Genomic DNA, 21,226 nt, shown 5'->3' with positions numbered 1-21,226 from the left:
TATGTTAGTTATCTGCATTTTAAGACAACTGTAAAACGATAATCACCCCTTGATTTTTGCCTCTCCAGACCTGTAAAACTGTTGCCTGATCCCATGAGCATCTCCACCCTCTGCTGTCAACGTCTCTCTTTTCTCCAACATCTCTATCTAGCTGAGACACTATGCAGAGGGAGCCATCTTGCTGCAGTTTAAATAGAATCATAGGACTGGAAGGGACCTCAAGAGGTCAATACATCCAAATGAAATGCATCCAAGGAGGCTGGATAACTGCAGTAAGGTCTTCTTCCCTTGCTACTATCTTGATGAGAAACAAGCACACTTCAGCTGGGTCAGAGCTCAAGTTCTGTTTGAATGCACACTGCACCTTTGGGATGCTTATTCAAACCACCCAAACTGCATGCATCAACAGTATGAAGCTTGATGGAACAGGCTCTCCCATGAGACTCCCACGCCCTCTGCTTCCAGGCCTGGCCTGGGATATAATGAAAGTGGCCCTTCTGATCATAATTTTGATAAATTATGTATCAAATGAGACCAGCTCTACCTGGGCCTAGCAGTGGGATCTGAACCCGATTCCTTTAGCATGAATCTCTCCTACTTGCCTAAAAGAGGTAGTGCCCAAATCCAATGGGCTCTGAAAATTCTAGCCCTAGCCGCTTACATGGCAGCTGTAGCAGACTCATTTAACCCCTTCTGTCATGTGGCTCCTGGAGAGGGACAAAGCACCACACTACTTTTGTGTGGCTTACACATATGTCTGAGGGTCCATTTCAAGTGTGGCTTGTAAAACAGGAGAGTTATTTTGTACCAATCTGTTCTCCCATCTCTAATCGTAACTCTTCTCCCACAGCTCAGGTTACTCTCAACCAGTCCAGGTTCACTTTGCATTTAAAACCCAAACATGACAGGTCTGTGGTGAGCTGGAGTGCTTCTCTGGGCCTCTTCACTCCTTCCCAGTTTGGATCAGTCCCATCAAGTTTCCAGTCAATATGAACTGGAGTAAAACGGGAGGATCTAGGGCAAACCTGTCCACCCCAAGGCTGCCTCTCTTCCCCTTTAAACATAGATCCAACTTAAGTTCATATGAATTGTTTTCTCCACAGGCCCCTCCCAACCTGAAGAGCTGTTGTGGTGATCAGCCATTGTTCATACCCTCAAGTTTTGGAGCTAAGCCAGATCCTGCTCATATGACTAGAGACAAGCAGGCAGGATTTGGCACTGCATCTGGTCGAAGTGTCCTTGTTCTTTATGTCACCCGCTCACTATCTTGGCAAGCATTAAACAAAATACAAAACAACCCCCCTCCCCCTCCCAAAAAACATTAATTAAACACAGCTCATAACCCTTCCTAGATTTTCCGCTTTGCAAAGTGCAGCACTGTAATTCTCTTATGAAGAAAAGATATAGGTACATGAGCAGGTCCCAGGTGAAGGGGTAGCTGTGTGTGCATAGAAGCTTTTAGGTAGTCTTGTCTCTCTCACATGGCCCCATTTCTGGGGTATCTAAGCACCTCACTGTGTTTGATGGATTTAGCCACACAATGCCCCTGTGATGTCACCTTTGTCCAGCTTGTCCTCATCCGTCCCTCCACAAACGCACGTCAACGCCACACCACTATTTTGTTGCAAGCACGTTCTTTCCATTTCCGGCCAAAGAGTGTTGTCATGGGTTTGGCCCAGCATGTTTTCGGTCTGCCCAGTGGTCGCTTGTCTCTGGGGATCCAGTCACTGATGTGGGTTGTCCACCTACTGTCTTCCCCACGGATTAGATGACCCGCTCAATTTCACTTTGTGTCGTACACTGCCTGCATTACATCGGTCAACTCTGTATGCCTTCTGATCTCCTCATTCACGGAGCGATATCTTACACATTTGCCTTTCCATTGCTCTCTTGGTGACAACGAATTTTTCTTCTTCCGCTTTCGTCGTTGACCAGCTTTCTGCTCCGTATATCATTGCTGGCAGAACAGTGGAGTTAAAGAGTTCTTTCCTTTTCTTCATGGGCAGTTCATCCGTTAGAGATGTCTTTATTTAAAGACCCTACCTTTCGCCTCCTACTGCATTCCCCTTTGAATGAGTTGTCTCTGCTCATCTGCTGACCCAAGTAAATATATTTGTCGACCTCCTCGATTTCTTTCCCATTTAGAGTGATGATTCCTTCTGCACAATGCTCATTCCTCATCCACTTCATCTCCGATGTGTTCGCTTCCAACCCGATATCATGCAAAAGTGTTTGCAGTTGCAATTTGTTCTCCAGTTCTGCTGGGTCCTTTGCCAGTATTACACAGTCGTCAGCTAACAGAAGATGCGTTAACTGTTCTCTGTCAATTCTGATTCCTTCTTCCCAGTTCAATTTCTTGAACAGCGACTCCAGTACTGCTGCAAACAGCTTTGGTGAGAACGTGTTGCCTTGTTTGACTCCTCTGTGCATAGTAATAGTGCAGGGGATATTGAATAATGTTATCTTTGTCAAGCAACTGCGGTTAATTTCTTCCCTATGAGGTAGGAAGCGCTATTATCCCCATTTTATAGATGGGGAATTGAGGCATAGGGAGTCTGATAGACTTACACCATCACACAGGAAATCTGTGGTGGAGCAGGAAATTGAACTTGGACCTCCTAAATCTCAGACAAGGGCCCTTACTACTAAACCATTCTTCTTTCCCCCATACAATGTCTGGTGTGGCTGCTTAATCTGATACATTGTTCCTGTTATCTGACATGACCCAAAGTCACCTCAGCCTCTCCAAAACACCTGTAACAGATTCATAATGCATTACCTTGGTATTGCCTTCTTTCATCCTCCTCTTCTTCCTTTTCTTTTTTACCCTTTCTTCTTTACCCTTTTCATGGTTTGCAGAATACCCACCTTTCATGTGAAGTTCTTTGGAATCCATCTTTTGAAAGTCATCACCAAATTATGTCCTTTTATGGACCCGTAACACTATTTATTCATCTTTCTTGATCTCCATGACAACCGAATCTTTGAAAATTTCTTCCCCGTTTTGTTAAAGTGTATTCATTACACTTTTATTCCACAAATGCTGCAGTAAAGGTTGCAACTTGCAGACTGGGAGTGCTGACCCTTTTGAAAACTCTGATTGTAAGATTTAAAATGATGACCAAGTTATCCTGTTAATTCTCAGTGGAATTACTCCAGATATATGCCAGGGTAACAGAGCAGGATTGTGGAGGATGGGAAAGGAAAACAACAGTTCCAGTATAAAGAACAGGAGTACTTGTGGCACCTTAGAGACTAACAAATTTATTTGAGCATAAGCTTTCATGGGCTACAGCCCACTTCTTCAGATGTATAGACTGGAACATATAGGAAGGAGATATATATACATACAGAACATGAAAAGGTGGAAGTAGCCATATCAACTCTAAAAGGGTAATTAATTAAGATGAGCTATTATCAGCAGGAGAAAAAAAATCTTTTGTAGTGATAATCAAGATGGCCTATTTCAGACAGTTGACAAGAGGTGTGAGGATATTTAACATGGAGAAAAAGCTTCAATCTGTGTAATGACTCAGCCATTCCCAGTCTCTATTCAAACCTAAATTAATAGTATCTAGTCTGCATATTAATTCAAATTCAGCAGTTTCTCGTTGGAGTCTGTCTTGGAAGCTTTTCTGTTGCAAAATTGCCACCTTTAAGTCTGTTACTGAGTCACCAGAGAGGTTGAAGTGATTCCTGTGCTTAAATTGCCATAAAAAATTATAGGTTTTCCTGTTAAATAGCTTCCTAGTGTATCAATCACGTTGTGTTGAATTTTATTTCAGAGTGACTCCTCTACTTAGTTGCTTTATTTCACCTAAGGCAGCTTCCTTTTTCTGTATGTTAAAATTCTTACGATGTGGATATTCAGTGGTTTCTCCCCTCCTCGCCTTTACAAGATTTCTCCTTTGTTATTCTTTTTGGAGAAGGCATAATCTCAGGACCGCATCTGAACTCTCTTGTGCCAAGACATTAATCTGCATTGCGTAGTGTTTCAGAGCAAACAGTTCAGGAGTGAATGTAAACTCATTCCCCTTTCTTCCCCTCCTATGTATTTTATTCACTTCCCTCATCTCAGCAAACAGAGTGATGACATTTTTGTACACAATAGGCCAACACAAGAAATAGAGGGGTGCATCCTGGTGAATTTTTTTTAACTTCTGCAACTTTAAAAAAAAATGAAGATGACATCAGCTCACCTCAAATACATGCTGCCCTGCCAAGAGGTACCTTAGCTGATGGGCAGTGAGGCGCCCTGCTGGGAGAGGATCTGAGAATGGAAAGAAATTGATTTGAGAGAAATGGGAACTACTAGAGTTTTCAACTAGGATTTATAAAACTAGGCCCTCCACATGTTTAATCTTGGGGTTTAATTGCCAGCCTAGCCTTAACCAGGTCTCCCACAATGATGTGCAACACCTAAATACTGTGATGATCCATGCTACATAAATACGGAAGATAAACCTCATTCGCACTTGCGGTGGCGTGTAGGTTACATGTAGGTACACACCACAGTGAGAGGCAGGCTCTGTCCACATTTGTCACTGCAGTGTGTAGCTACACAGGGCAGTGAAAGGCATTCTGGCAAGGGGAGGCAGCGGGTATAGGCTCTAGCAGTCCCCCCCTCCCCCCCGATTTTCTCCATCATGCCACAGCCTTTTTCTGTTGCTGGAGCGTTTTTCTGAGGCCGGGAAAGGTTCTGACACTGGTGAAGTGGACAGACACTACATTGATAAAAACAGTAGCAGACATGGGAGGCACTACTTGGGTGTGTAGAGAGACGCATAGGGAATATACAGGTTCCGGCATGGAAGGCCCTCTACTCTACACGGCTAAGCCATGCCTCAGCGTCTACACTGCTGTTTATATCCGTGCTAGCTGTACATGCAGTGTCTGTACTCTACACGCCACCCAAAGTGTAGATCTAACTACAGACGGAAGTTATTCTCAGGTAAAATTTGTGGGCCAGATAGTGCCACCCTCACTTGCATTGAGTGGTACTGTAGCCTACAATCAGTCCTATAGAAATCAATGATGGATCAGTGGGACTGCTGGCAGAACAAGGTCTGACCCCATGAGAGTAAGACTGGCAGAATCTGGCCTTGTGGCATTTAGATGACTGAGTACATGATTTGTGAGTACAGCCAGACACCTAGCCTTACACTGCTCCCGCAAACAACTGAACATGCAAAGCAGTGCCTGCAGTTATTGGCAGCATCTGCAAATTGAGAGGCCAGATTTTCTAAAAATCCCATAGTCTTCTAGTATGGAAAAGTGCGTGACCACTATCTACTTATATGGTCCCCCTTACCACAGTATCTGAGCACCTCACCACCTTTAATGTATTAATCCTCCCTACGTCCCTGTGAGGTGGGGAAATACTCTTATTCTGTAGATGGGAAACTGAAGCACCGAGCAACTAAGTGACTTACCCAGTGTCACACAAGAAATATGTAGCAGAGCTAGTAACTAAACCGAGGTTTCCTGAGCTAGCACTCTAGCCACTGGCCCATCCTGACACAAATCTCCTTTTATGGATAAAAGCTCCTGCCAAGTAGTTTCACTGGAAGAATCATGGGCTTGTTTGCAGCACAGAGTTCTGTTAGCTTAAGGTCTCTCTTGTGAATCCCCCAGGGTTCTGTTACACAGGTAGTAAAGTGGTTCAGGGAGCCTCTCAAGAAAAACATGAAGATGACTACGAAGCACCTTGTTTTTCAGGAGTGAATGGCACCTACTGATATGCTGAAAAACAGGCCTTTGTGCGTGGTACTTCTTGACTCTGCTTTCACCACTCTCATGTTATATTATTAATTATTGTATATTTATTTATGCAGCACCTTAGACACTTTATAGAAGATAGGCAGGTCCCTTCCTGGCTGAGTTTTGCAATCTAAGGGCCACACCATTGGCATTCCCTGCCTGGATGTGCTAGGGTGGGAAAGGGAACAGGATCACTCTTTCCTGTTGGGTGCTCCCAAGCAGGAGGCATCTGCTAGTGCACCCTGAGTGCCAGGTGGGGAGGCTTGTGCTGCTGGGAATGCCACACTCCTTAGGGAGGGTTTGCCTCAGTCTGGGCAGATTGGAAGCAGGGCCAGGGCTGTACCCACGTTGGGCATCATGGGAGGATGGTGCTCAGGGAAGTGCACATTACACTATTCTAGAGGTGTAGCAGTTGAGTGCTCTTCTCCCAGGCTCCCCAGCCACCACCCCTTGGGCACCCACTACACAGGCACAATGCCCCTGGCCCTTCCTTATCGAGGGAAGTCCAAATAGTCCAAATTGATAGGATGAAGGGAGCTGAGCTCAGCCTCCGAGCTGCAATGTTCCAAAGCTCTGGGAATTTGGTTTAACCTGTTACTAAGCCAGGGAGACTCCTGATTCCAGTCCGAACTTTCCCAGCATTCAAGAGGGTCTGGGCTCCGGGCCTTTGGTTCAGGCTTGCTTCCAGCTGAAAATATTTAACAATCTTAACTTCGACTGTGTGTGTCTCGCTTTAAATAAAGGGTAAAGCGGCCCCTCTTAAACAGACCAATGTCTTGATCAAAATGTTGCTTTGTCATATCTGTTTCATACAAATTTGCCCCCTCTGGGCCACTCCTGCTCGATGTCAATGGTTAACGCCAACCTCAACCTTGTCCCAGCGAGTATTCCACAAAGCCTTAATTTCACAGCCTTCAAACAACAGTGAAAAATCACCAGGAACTTTCTCTTAGGCTCCTGAATCTCCCTAGCAACCACAGGCCAAGCATACTGTAATTCAATTTATGCCTTGAACTCCTTCAGGAGCCTCTTCTTTAAAATCTGTCACAGTCAACATGCCTTGGGAAACTATTATAAGTGCCTGAACCTTTGACCAGCCAGAGAAAGTAAGCTTTAGTATAAATCTAGTAAGCATGTTTGGTCTGTTTTTATGTTTAGTGTATGGTACATTTAGCATTCAGTCCATGGTCCCTATCTCCATTCTGCTTGAGAAAACCACTATGCATCTGTCATACTGTCTGTGTTTAAACTGTGCTACTAGGCCCGAATGGGGTGTGTGCAGAGGGGGAGAAATGCCTCCATTCAGCTAGAAGAATTGCTTTATGTGGAAATGCACTGACATGGCCCTAGGCTGATTGGGAGACAGAGTGTCATGGGAAAGATAAGCAGGAATGACCTGGCAGGTTTGTGAATGTCTCAATCCGGGACTGAAGTGGATTTACAAAAGAGTAAAAGCTTAGCCGAGAAACACAAATGATAATGAACTGTGGGCTGTGTTTAAATAGCAATCCCCAAATAGTTCAGCAGTGAACATCATCAAGTTACTTTAGTCAAAGCAAGGTTTATAGGCCTGTAATTTTCAGGGCTATTTGCTTAGGCGCCCTGTGTGAGCATCTTGAAAAAATTATTGCTTTCGCTGACAAATACCATTTTCAAATTAGGCGCATGACACAATAGCTTATAAATAGGATCCCCCTCTGTGTGTTACTTTACGCCTCCAGTGTGGTCAGAAAGAGAAGACATTTTAATGACTCATGTTTGAATGGAAACTTGTCTGTGTTGCAGATTTAGGGGCAGATTCTCAGGTGGTGCAAATCAGTGGACCTACGCCAATTTACACCAACCGAGGATCTGACCCATAGTGCCAAATCCACAGGATGCTGAGAACCTGCAACTCCCATTGACTTTGGTGGGAAGGCAGATGCTCAACATCCTGCAGGAGCTGGCCTTTCAGGTAATTACTAACTGGCCTTGTTCCAATCTGAATCCGAAACATTTACCCTGAAAGCAGCTGCCTCCGCCCGCCACAGCGTGTCAGCTAGGAAAAGCAGCCTGTGAACTGACAAGGGATTTTCCAGTTGAATCGAAAATAGATGCCACAGTTTATACTCGGTTCTGTTGCTTAGATCGGTGACAGGTCCTATATAAAGTTGAATGGTGTAATGCTATGATGCCCCGAAATTATGGTTATTGTTTATGGCTTATATAAACTGCTGCCTCGGGATAGTTACAATGAAAGAAGATCCTCTTCTCATTCCATGCACATGGACTTCTCAGGCTGAAATTGCATTAGCAACCCACGAACTAGCACCATGCAGATGTAGGGCCATCGTGGAGCATCGGTACACTATCTGATATGTTCCATAACTGGAAGAGTATTGGGCCATGTCAGGGGATGGTGTTGATCTAATCAGTCTGTCTTATCTCATAGTACTGTGATCCTATTTATACCTTCAACCCTCCATTCACATTGACACCAATGGGAGTTCCTGGTGCAGTTGAGTGTGATATTTGGCCCTGTGGTACCTAGATCTGTAGTGGGAGAACAACAGTGGGAGTAGGACCAGTGATCAATATTTGCCGATACATTAATTAGCTAGACATGCCAGCCTTACAGTAACACCATTTTAACTTCTGTGTGTCCACAATGCAATGAAGGTGAATTGGCTCACGGAGTATTAATATAAAATACCATTGAGACAGATTTTGCTCCTGAAAGCACCAGTATAAATCTGTATCCGAGGGGTAGCCGTGTTAGTCTGAATCTGTAAAAAGCAACAGAGGGTCCTGTGGCACCTTTAAGACTAACGGAAGTATTGCAGCATAAGCTTTCGTGGGTGAATGCCCACTTCATCAGACGCAAGGGGTATAGTATAAATCTGGTTGATTTCAATGTTCCATTCCCAGTTATCTTAACATAAATAATGAAAGGTAGCACAGGCAATTGGTTAGCATATAACAAACTACCTGGAGCTGGAAAGGAGAATCTGGGTATTTTCCAGGGTAAAGTATAGCAGCTTTCTTCAGTCATCAAAACATCTAGAAATGTCTATTTCAGTGCTTAGTCAGACCCATTGCTGGCCGAGCAGCCATGATGGCTGACAGGATACTTCAGATTGAAAACCGAGAAACGCACAAAGCAGTGGAATCATAATAGCTGCCCTTTGCAACATGGGAGCTCTGTTGGCTCTAAATCAAGTGGAAAAAAAATTAAATATCATTTATCTTTCCCTGAAAAGTTTATGTGCCAAATTTTGAGGGAATTCTCTTTTTCACATCAACTGATTGCTTGACTGTATAAATACAATACCTGCTTGATAAAGGAACAACAATGCTCCTTTCAGCCATGTAGAATTGCAATTTGCAGTGAGTTTATCTGACATCTTGGATGATTACCTGTTAAGTTATCTGAAGCAAGACACACACACACACACACACACACACACACACACACACACACACGAAGATAAGCACTGAACAAAGGATCAAAGTCTCTCTCTCTCTCTCTCTCTCTCTGGTAGCTGATTTAAACAAGCCCAGACAATCAGATACTGAAAATATGAAGTAGTATATACAATTCTACAGCAGGGCCTAGTGTAAACCATGATACATACACCCATTTCAGACATCAAATGCTTCTTTAATGATGTGTTTTCCATGACAAATTGTATGGCTAATTCCATGCAGTTAAAGAAAATGCCATCGGCTTTTCCCAATCACCATGTAAGGGCTTGATCTAAAGTGCACTAAGGCCACATCTACCCTAGAGAGTTTACAGTGGCACCGTTGTTCTGATGCAGCTGAGCCACTTTAAGATCTCCCGTGTAGCCGCTCTATGCCAATGGGGGAGAGAGCTCTCCTGTCAACATAATTAAACCACCGCCAGCGAGCAGGGACAGCTATGTTGGCGGGAGAGCATCTCTCGCTGACATAGCACTGTCCACACTGGCGTGTCTGTCGGCGTAACTTATGTCGCTCAGGGGTGTATTTTTTCACACCCCTGAGCGACATAAGTTATACCAACAAAAGTGTTTGTGCAGACATAGCCTAAGTCAATGGAAACATTCCCATTGACTTCAAGGAGCTTTGGATCAGGAACTAAGAACTTGCAGCTGAATCCTGAAGTTTTTATTCCTGTGAATTCCCATTGATTTCAATGAAGCTACTCTCCATAAGGGCTTCAGGAAATGATACTTGTGTTGTAACCAGGCTTGATCCTGTTGCCTTTGAAGTTAATGGGAAAGTGCCTGTTGGTTTCAGTAGTTTGGGATCAGGGACACAGTGCATGCTTCTGGCAGGCAAAGAAAGGCTTTGCAAAACTGTCGTTTAAGGCATATGATCGTTTTGGTTTTAAGATGAAATGGAACACAGTTGTGACTATTAAAAAGTTGGCCATTGACAAAAGTCAACACATAATGATATTTGACATTACCATAGCTTCTCCCCCAGCCCCTTACCCCTTGCCCTGCACAAGAACAGGAGTTATCTGTTGGCATATATTGACTTTCTATTTGCTGATGCTCTAATGGTTAATAACACTTTGCTTACGTAGGGCTTTTAATGTTAGTGTCTGAAATTGCTTTGAGAGATCACAGTGGAGTAAACAGTACTAATTCCATTGCACAGAGGGGGAAACCGAGGCACAAAAAAGTTAACGCCAGATTTTCAAAAGTGACTAGTGGTTTGGGGAGCCAAACTTGGGATGCCTTAAAGGAGCCTGATTTTCAGGAATTGCTGAGCCGCCCAGCTTGTGAAAACCAGGACCCTTTAAGGTGTCTCAGGTTGGCTACCCCAAAATGGAGGCACCCCAAATCACTAGTTATGTCTGAAAATCTTGGCCTTTGTGACTTGCTGACGGTCACACAGCTATTGCTATTAATATTTATATTGTGGTAGTCTGAGAGGTTGGTGTCCCATTGTGCTAGGCGCTGTACAAACATGCAGAAAGGGACAGTCCCTGCCAAAAGAGCTTACACTCTAAAAGATAAGACATAATAGGTGGAAGAGACAAACAAAGGGGTTAGAGTGGAGGAGGGGGAGATTGAAATAATAGGATTATGCATTTTTTAGCCAATTGGAAGTAGTAATCACAATTTGCCACCTGCCTGGCCAAAAGCTATTTGCTGTTTCTTGTATGTTACAGAAATGGAGGGACTTGGAGGAGGACAGGGTGGTGGTTTTGCAGAGATTTTGACTCAGAATTTTCCCCCACTCATAAGGGCCAGCATGGGATTAAGCATGAAACTGGGTGTTGGAAATACAGAAACCAGTGATTGATGGTGGCATAACGGTGATTGGCTAGTAAGTCAGTGGCAGATCCAGAAAATAACACACATATATTTTTTAAATTACAGCTATTTCCCTCCCCTATCCCAAAACCTCAGAACTGTGAGCTTGCCACACAGGGGTTGAATTCTGACTCAACCATACTTGTGTTAATCTGGCGTATCTCCATTGGCATTGTCTGTATTTATATAATTGTGAGATCAGAATTTGGTCCCGTATCTTCAAATAGGATGATGAGTATACTGAGGTTACGATTATAACAGGACAGAATATGAGTGGAAGTTAATAACAAATAGCCTCTTGTGGCATTTTCATCTTTGATTCATTCACAGTTGCAATAAAGTCCTGTTTCTATCTCAACATCAACATTCACAATTCTCCAAAAGAAAATGGAAGATAAAATAAATAGGAATTACCCTAGCAGATCCCCTAGAAGATTTTTCTTTTATTAGATTCCAACAAATGGCTGCAAACACATCTCAAACTGACCATATTTTCAGGAATGTAAATACCCCAAAGTACAGATTACACAGTCACAGTTTTTGGGTAGGCATGTCAGATGTGCCAAGGAAGAGGAATAATAATGCTCCTCTTTATTCTCCATGGCTGAATATTCTCTATATGGTCAGACTGACCTATACTTCAATCATTTCAGATTTTTATTGGTTTTAGATAACCTTTCCTGAATCAGAACAGAATATATGCTAGAGCTTTGCAAAGAAATGAGTAATTTTTTTAAATCATTGCTACTACAGAATTTACTGTTTTTTCCTTGTGCTAAAATTCTTTATTCAAATGTAAATTTCAGCATGATCAGAAAAGCAATAGCTTGTACCAAGGAACTACTGCAATTACAAGAGAAAAAGAAAAACATCCCAAGCAAAACTGTATTGATCACCATTGTTGAGGGAGCTTGTCACAACACAGTAGTCCCTCACCAGGGTTTAAACATGATTCAGTCTTGCATCTTAGGTCCGACTAAATCACATTCCTGTACTGTGCTACTGTTTTAGACTTTTCCATTCATAGTTACTTATTTATTTATTTTGATTTTACAAAAATAAAAAGGAGAACCTAGCCAAAACCCAAGGCACAGGTTACAAGAAGAAAAAATACTAAATACTATATGTAGTATTTTTCTTGTAGCTATGGATATATTGCATTGCTACATGGGGGACTAACATCAACGCTTCAGTATATCTACATGCAACATAGTATTACGATTGCCATGGGCATGCTAGATAAATTCCGGCTAGAAATAAGGCTCAGGTTTTCAAACAATGAGGGTAATTAGCCACTGGGACAATGTATCAAGGGATGTGGTAGATTCTCCCTCATGTGTGGTCTTAAATCAAGGTCGGGTGTCCTTCTAAAAGATATGCTCAAGCTCAGTCACAAGATATGGGCTAGCTGTGGGAATTACTGGGAGTGCTTTAGCCTTAAAATCTATGGGTAGGTCTACACTTACCTCCGGATCCGGCGGTAAGCAATCGATCTTCTGGGATCGATCCTGGAAGTGCTTGCCGTTGACGCCGGTATTCCAGCTCGGCGAGAGGAGTACGCAGCATCGACGGGGAAGCCTGCCTGCCGCGTCTGGACCTGCGGTAAGTTCGAACTAAGGTACTTCGAATTCAGCTACGTTATTAACGTAGCTGAATTTGCGTACCTTAGTTCGAAATGGGGGGTTAGTGTGGACCAGGCCTATGACTCTATACCATCACTTTGAATTTTCTGATATTTGTGCTATTAAAATCTCTGCCTTAACTTTGCATTAAATATTTTAATTTCAATTTCCTTGGGGCTCTTTTTAAAAAAAGGAAATGTATATTTTACTGGTTTCACATTCAAGTTGTTACAGCTCAATATGCACTGCCGTATTTATTTAAATGTCTGACCTGAGCACCAGAGCTGCGTATTTAAATAAATCCACCGAGTGGCAAGGATACAATTTTAGGCCCCAATCTAGCAAGGACTTAAGCCTGTGTAAACGTCATTGGGACTACTCACCTATGCAAAGTTATCCATGTACTTAAATTTCTGCAGACCTAAGAGGTATATTTTTAAAAGTCAGTTTAATTATCATGAAGGGAGTCATACTGACAACTGTGTAGTGACAGGTTCTCCATCAATTCTTTCCCACTCACAAGTGTATCTCAGTCTCTACCTGGAAAGAGCAAGAGTGGGAGAGTAGTTCATTCATTTTCATAGCCTCTTTTCTGGGACTACCAAAATGTTTTCCAGTTGGTGCTAGTTATCATGGTAGATTTTGAGTTACAGGAACTGGTCTGACATAACATATTTGTTGGGAAATAGTCAACATGGTTTTTGTAAAGGGAAATCATGCCTCACCAATCTACTAGAATTCTTTGAGGAGGTCAACAAGCATGCGGACAAAGGAGATCCAGTGGATATAGTGTATTTAGATTTTCAAAAAGCCTTTGACAAGGTCCCTCACCAAAGGCTCTGAAGCAAAATAAGCAGTCATGGGATAAGAGGGAAGGTTCTCTCATGGATTGGTAACTGGTTAAAAGATAGGAAACAAAGGGTAGGAATAAATTGTCAGTTTTCAGAATGGAGAGAGTAAATAGTGGTGTCCCCCAGGGATCTGTACAGTGGTGTCCCCCAGTCCTATTTAACATATTCATAAACAATCTGGAAAAAGGGGTAAACAGTGAGGTGGCAAAATTTGCAGATGATACAAAACTACTCAAGATAGTTAAGTCCCAAGCAGACTGCGAAGAGCTACAAAAGGATCTCACAAAACTGGGTGACTGGGCAACAAAATGGCAGATGAAATTTAATGTTGATAAATGCGAAATAATGCACATTGGAAAACATAATCCTAACTATACATATACAATGATGGGGTATAAATTAGCTGTTACCATTCAAGAAAGAGATCTTGGAGTCATTGTGGATAGTTCTCTGAAATCATCCACTCAATGTGCAGCGGCAGTCAAAAAAGCGAACAGAATGTTGGGAATCATTAAGAACGGGATAGATAATAAGACAGAAAATATCATATTGACTCTGTATAAATCCATGGTACAGCCACACCTTGAATACTGCATGCAGATGTGGTCAACCCATCTCAAAAAAGATATATTGGAATTGGAAAAGGTTCAGAAAAGGGCAACAAAAATGATTAGGGGTAAAGAACGGCTTCTGTGTGAGGAGAGATTAATAAGACCGGGACTTTTCAGCTTGGAAAAGAGGCGACTAAGGGGGGATATGATAGAGGTCTATAAAATCATGTGTGGTATAGAGAAAGTAAATAAGGAAGTGTTATTTACTCCTTCTCATAATACAAGAACAAGGGGCCACCAAATGAAATTAATAGGTAGCAGGTTTAAAACAAAGACAAGAAAGTATTTTTTCATGCAACGCACTGTCAGCCTCTGGACCCCTTGCGATAGGGTGTTGTGAAAGCCAATACTATAACGGGGTTCAAAAGGGAGCTAGATAGATTCATGGAAGATAAGTCCATCGATGGCTATTAGCCAAGATGGGCAGGAATGGTGTCCCTAGCCTCTGTTTGCCAGAAGCTGGGATTGGGTGATAGGACATGGATCCCTTGATGATAACCTGTCTGTTCATTCCCTCTGGGGCACCTGCCATTGGCCACTGTCAGAGGACACGATACTGGACTTGATGGACCTTTGGTCTGACCCAGTATGGCTGTTCTTATGACCAACTTATTTCACATAAACCACTAAGCCTGTGTAACTTTTGGCAAGTGAGAACTTGAACTCAAATTCAAAGATGTAGCTGTAAAAAAGGATTCATTACCAATCCCCCAAACCTTCCCATCTTTTGAGCTTCTGGAACATGTAGGGGGGCAAATTACTTCATTGATCCCCAGCCTCTCTGGATTTTCTGGGCCATCTCCTCTGTGGCCCACTCAATTCTTCCCATCTGAGGTGTGAATGTGAAGGATACTTCACTTAGTATCCTGGGCCCTTTGTCCTACTTCTGTAAGTTTATCCTGGGCCCTTTGACCTATTTATTCTGTGGGTCTGATATGGCTCTTAATTTTTAAAAAGCAATTCAAATCCATTGTATGGTAAATCTATCGCTAAAGAGAAAGAGAGAGAGTGTATGAATACACTGTATAGTTATATAGTGTATGAATCCCACTTGGTCTGCAATAAACACCTCTTTTTTCTATAAAGAGACTATATTGATCTGACCTTTTAACAATACTAGAACCCACAACAAAGGGAGTATTTTCCACTGAGTGCTGTTTCCCACTATTGTAGTAGCAGGGTGATAATGGGCCAAAATCTGCTCTCTGTTACACCTATGTGGCCCCAATTAAGTGTCCTATCTAGTGGGATGTAATTACCAACAGCATTTTCCCTGAAGGTCTCTTGATCATCAAGTTTCTTTGCTAAAGAGTCTGATGTTAGTAATATGAAAACAATATCATGACACCAGCCCAGATCTGAAAGGGAAAAAATGCTCGCGCCCCTCGAGTGTTTAAAGACTGAGGCTATGGGCCAAATTCTCTTCTGGCTTACATCAAATGCAAGGAGGGTGATGTAATTCAAGGCAGGATTCAGCCCCATGCTGTAGACAGAAAACAAAAACAGCAAGAGTAAAGAAAAGATTATGTGGGCTTCCAAATGCCTTAATAGGGACTTTTTTTTAATAGGAAGGTTTAGTCTAAAGTAACTACACTTGTAGTTACAGTTATGAATAGGCAACTGTACGTGTTTAAAGGGGGATTTTCTATTCAAGAAACTGCTAAAGGCCAAGGTTTTTAATTGCGCAAGCTACTTGCCTAGACCTACTTGCTAGTATCGTTTGTTAGGGAGAGAAAGATTTAAAGCGGAGAAAACTTGTATAAAATGGTATTAGTCATAAAAAACAGGCTAGACAATTCACGATTTTTTAAACTTGAAACTATAAATTACTAAACCACAGCTAAATTTGCAATATAAATAGAACCTTTAATTCAGTGGGGCCTTTGAAATGTCACAGTTTCTATACTCATTTAGGTAACTTCACATACACACACATTCTCTCGCGCTTTCAAAATTCTGAAAGTGATGAGTTTTTCAAACTGATGTACCATCACTGAAAGCTGTGGAGTTCTTTAGAGAAGGGTTTTAGAAAAGCTTTTTCCATCCTGTGCTCCTTCCCATTTACAGCTCTAAAACTCAGGCAATATAATGCAGCTCTGATCTAATGAGAATTTAACTGACCTCCGCTCTCAGTTCGTAAGTCCATGACAAAGGTCAAGCCTTCAGAGGAGGCCTGAGACATGAAAGGCTGGGAAGAATCTCTCTTGGTGGGGTTATGCCAAAATTAGCACTTCAGTCAAACCTGGTCTCTGCAGCTTTTCTCTGCGGCCTCCCAAAACTTTTGTTCAGTGTTTGTCACAGCAAGTCTGTTTAAATAAAGAAATGATCCTGCTTGATCTAGACGGTACTTCCATTTAATAATCATTTCATATATATACAGTGGCAAATTAGGAATATCTAGCACTTATGAGCCATAGAAGAATGAAAAAGTCTGCTAACTCCAATGAGCTGTAGGCAAAGGTATATTTCAATAAAACTAAATATTTGCAGCCCACTTCTGATTTGTTTCACTGCTGTAAATTAAAAAATAGCGGCATTGATTTCAGTGGTTTTACTCGAGGTTTACACCAGTGTAGCTGAGAGCAGAGTTTGCCCCTACTGCAGGTTATCAATATCTCATAGCCACCATCATGAATAGCATATTTCGCCTTTTTAAACACTTCGCAAATATTAATCAAGCCTCAACATAGGCTCTCATAAAGCAGATGGGGAAAACTGAGAACTTGAACAATTTGCCCAAGACCACAAAGGGTATCAGTGTTGGAGCCAGGATTAAAACCAGCAATTCTTGGTTCCCAGTCCTGTGCTCACACCATTAGCCCACACCTTTCTCTGTGAGTAGAGTAATCATTTGCTAATATTTTTCCAATATCTCAGAGTCACCACTGTCAATCACAATAGAGAAATAAATTAACATTATGTGAGACATTAATGTAATGATTATTCTGAAATTCTTCCAGCTTGGTCCATGTATCTGATTGCAGAAGTTATTATGTCAACATTTAAGAACATAAGAATGGACATACTGGGTCAGACCAAAGGTCCATCTAGCCCATGATCCAGTCTTCCGAGAGTGGCCAGTGCCAGGTGCCCCACAGGGACCAGAGCAGGTAATCATCAAGTAATCCATCCCTTGTCATCCATTTCCAGCTTCTGAACATTTTTAAAAGTGGCTACTGATTTTGGAAATTAGGGTGTTGAGTTTGAGACACCCATGGATGTCTCAAGCTCAACATGGATGTCTGAAGCTGGGCACATAAAATCAGTGATCAGGTTCAAAAATTTGGTCTCATAGCCTTTTATAGATGTACAAATGCTAAAGCTAGGATCCTGTAGTCTGGCCGCTTGTTTAACATAGGCCAGATAATTTAATCAGGTGATTCCTGCGCTGGAGGGAGTTATTCTTTCCTGCTATGTAACTGAGCACCAACAAGCCCAGTGTAACTTGCAGTTGAATTACAGGATCTTTCAGGAGACATACAGTCTTGACTGATGCCCCAATTCAGCAAAGTACTGAAGCACGTGCCTAACTTTAAGCATGTGAGTAGTCCCATGTGTTTAAGATTAGGCACATATTACTGTCAGTACCTTGGTTACCTGGGGTCCTAAGAGTACAAGGGATGTTGAATTTATCATCAAGCTTAGCAATCTGTTTCATTGGTTAACTACCCTCACCGATAAAAAGGGTTCATCTTATTTTCAATATGAGTTTTCCTAACTTCATCTTCCAGCCACTGGATCTCATTTTGCCTTTGTCTGACAAGTTAAAGAGCCCCCTAAAATCCAGTATCATTACCTCCCTCTGTAGGTACTTCTAGACCAGGAGCATGTCCCCTCTTACCTTGCAAAAGACATTTGCTCCTGTTTACCCTTATTCTCCTGTCACCGGATTAGCTCCCTCACCCTGGATTTCCCCTTGCAAGCAGGCTTCACACACTCTTATGTAAGTTCACTACAGTGTACTTTACTTACACTGTTTTGTGAAGCTTTATGTCCTATCACCATAAGGCTTCTCCCAAGCTTCAAGCACCCCGTAGGCGCTGGGTGTGGAGAGAGACATCTCACCTCTCTAAGGGCTCATCTACACTTAAAATGCTACAGTGACACAACTGCACCACTGTAGCGCCTCAGTGTAGACACTACCTATGCCGACAGGAGGGACTCTCCCCACTGGCATAGGTAATCTTTCCTCGAGAGGCAGCAGCTAGGTCTACAGAATTCTTTCATCGATCTAGCGCTGTCTACGTAGAGAGTTAGGTTGGTTTAACCACACCACTCGGGTTGTTTGTGTATTTTTCACACCCCTGAATGATGTAGTTATGCTGACCTAATTTTCTAGTGTAGACCAGGCCTAAGATCCTGAACTTCTTTGTCCTTGCTTCCAGCCTCCTTTCTCTCCTGACCTGTTGCTCATTTAACAGTCCTTATCAGTGGTTCTCAAAGCTGGTCTGCCGCTTGTTCAGGGAAAGCCCCTGGCAGGCCGAGCTGGTTTGTTTACCTGCCACATCCGCAGGTTCAGCTGATCGCGGCTCCCACTGGCCGCGGTTCGCCGCTGCAGGCCAATGGGGGCTGTGGGAAGGGCGGCCAGCACATCCCTCGGCACGCGCTGCTTCCCGTGGCCCCCATTGGCCTGGAGCGGCGAACCGTGGCCTGTGGGGGCTGCCATCGGCTGAACCTGCAGACGCGGCAGGTAAACAAACCGGCCCGGCCCGCCAGGAGCTTTCCCTGAACAAGCGGCGGACCGGCTTTGAGAACCACTATCCTAGATGATGAGCTGGATCCCCTTGTTAACTGGTTAATCAGCCAGTCTTAATCAATTATCTCCCAATTTGGCCCAGGCCGGGATGCTCACAAAGTGCACAGAATGTTAAGCCAGCCCTAGGCTACTGCCATTCCACCACATCTCCCATGTAATGTTCATTCTGATTGAGAAAATATGAGTAGAGAATTACAAATAGAAATAGAATGTCAAAATAACAGTGACGATTTTTATCCTCTAGCCTCTCTGGTGGTGGAATAAAATAAAAAAGGAGATTATACAAAAATTCAGTTTCAAAAATAACAGTTGATCTCTTATTTGATCTGAAAAAGGAATCTGTTGTTCTCAGAGATATGATCTTTATATGCCCAAATCCGATAATTTTAGTCTTTGTTTAATGAGTTTTCCCTTGTTAATAGACTGGAGTTTGTCATCAGATATAGTCTGTCTCTCACATACATATATATAGACTGTAGTCCAGCGCTATAGAAATCAGTAGATCAGGCTTGTACTGTTGTCAGACATAATGCAAACACGTGCTGATTAGAACATTGCCTTTTCTTTTTCAGCCAATCTATATTATATACAGCTACACGGTCCCTGTATAAAAGCTTTAGCTGTTAGCTCTGTGTCACACACTGAAGTACAGGTGGTGCAACCTACTGGTCAGAGCAGAATTGGAGGGCAGAACCAGTGGCGTGGTCAGGAGACAAGCCAATGATCAGAGCTGGGAGTCAAAACAGAACCAGAGGGCAGAGCAGGAGGGAGACAAGCCAGTGGTCAGAGCCAAGAATTAGGAATCGGGAGTTCAGAGGTGGGCAGGGACTAGGGCTGGAGTGGTCCAGGCAAAGGCTGGATAGGCAGCAGCTCTGACACAGCTGCAAGCATAGAATACATTGAGTAGCTATTGTGCTGCTATTGCTGCATGGTTTAAATGGTGATCTGTTGGCTCTTCTGACCAACCAGGGAGCATAATCCCTGATTGGTGAGGGTTTATTGGGCCCAGCCAAACTCATTGGGTTGCTAGGCAACCAAACCCAGAGGCAGCTGAGTTCCTGACACACAGTATATGGGCCTTGTTTCAGCAAAGCATTTAACTTCAATGGGATTTAATGATGTGCTCAGAGTTAAGCATGTGCTTAAATGCTTAGCTGAATTGGATCTCACTCTTTACATTTGATCTTGTTCAGCAAATTGCTGACTGGTCAGATGGTGCAGGAAATATTTTGGCTTAAAATACATTCCGAAAAGTACTTTCATCTGGTGCAATTGTATTTCCCTGGGGATGTCTGGTCAGTGCAAAAGGGAGGGAGATGTTATGCATGACTCTTGAAATGGAAAATGCTCCATATATAAGAACATAAGAATGGCGGTTCTGGGTCAGACCAAAGGTCCATCCAGCCCAGTATCCTGTCTACCGACAGTGGCCAATGCCAGGTGCTCCAGAGGGAGTGAATCTAACAGGTAATGATCAAGTGATCTCTCTCCTGCCGTCCATCACCACCCTCTGACAAACAGAGGCTAGGGACACCATTCCTTACCCATGAGATAGCAAATTGGACTGGAGATGTCCATAAGACAACCCCTCCATTATGATATGACCCACACTGTTAAAAACTTTGAGAACCTGCGATCTGGAAAACTGTTGGCTTCCTTCAAATAAATATGTTAGTCTCTAAGGTGCCACAAGTACTCCTGTTCTTTTTGCTGATACAGACTAACACGGCTACTACGCTGAAAATAATCTCTCCATCCCTTTCCTTTTTCTCACTGATTCTTCCTGAAAATCTATCCATTTGAGTTAAAAGCAGGAGAGGTAGAGGCCTGGAGATGTTTGAGGCTGGATTTTTTTCAGATGCCACATTGCTTGGCACACTGCATCCTTTAGTTCCAGACCTAGCAGAAAGTGATAACAACAACCAAATAAACTGTCAGCAGCTACACTGAAAGGAAGAAAAGGGCCCAGTGTTCCTTCTTTCAGGCATGCAGAGAACTAGCACTGCATGTAGCTATCACAAATACCTGGAAAATACTGTGCTCGCTGCCAGAATGTTGCTGAAGTTTTTTTTTAATGGCTACATTCTGAATGGACTAGTTGTTAGGCTCCTTGTACACCATAGGAATGAGGTGTATTTTATATAGTACTGGCATTCTTTATTTATTTTCATGTATTCCCGCATTCTTTAAAAGGGACAGAGCCAGCACCCTTGGTTATTCAGAGCCTTTCTACTGTTCCCCTCATACACAAATCAAGGCATCCCACTGAAGAGATGAAGAACTTTTGTTATGGACACAGGGCCGGCTCCAGCATTTTTGCCACCCCAAGCGGCGGGAA

Source organism: Chrysemys picta, chromosome 5 (assembly GCF_011386835.1).
Source record: "Chrysemys picta bellii isolate R12L10 chromosome 5, ASM1138683v2, whole genome shotgun sequence".
In the NCBI taxonomy this organism is placed as follows: Eukaryota; Metazoa; Chordata; order Testudines; family Emydidae; genus Chrysemys; species Chrysemys picta.
This window is presented reverse-complemented; position numbering follows the sequence as displayed.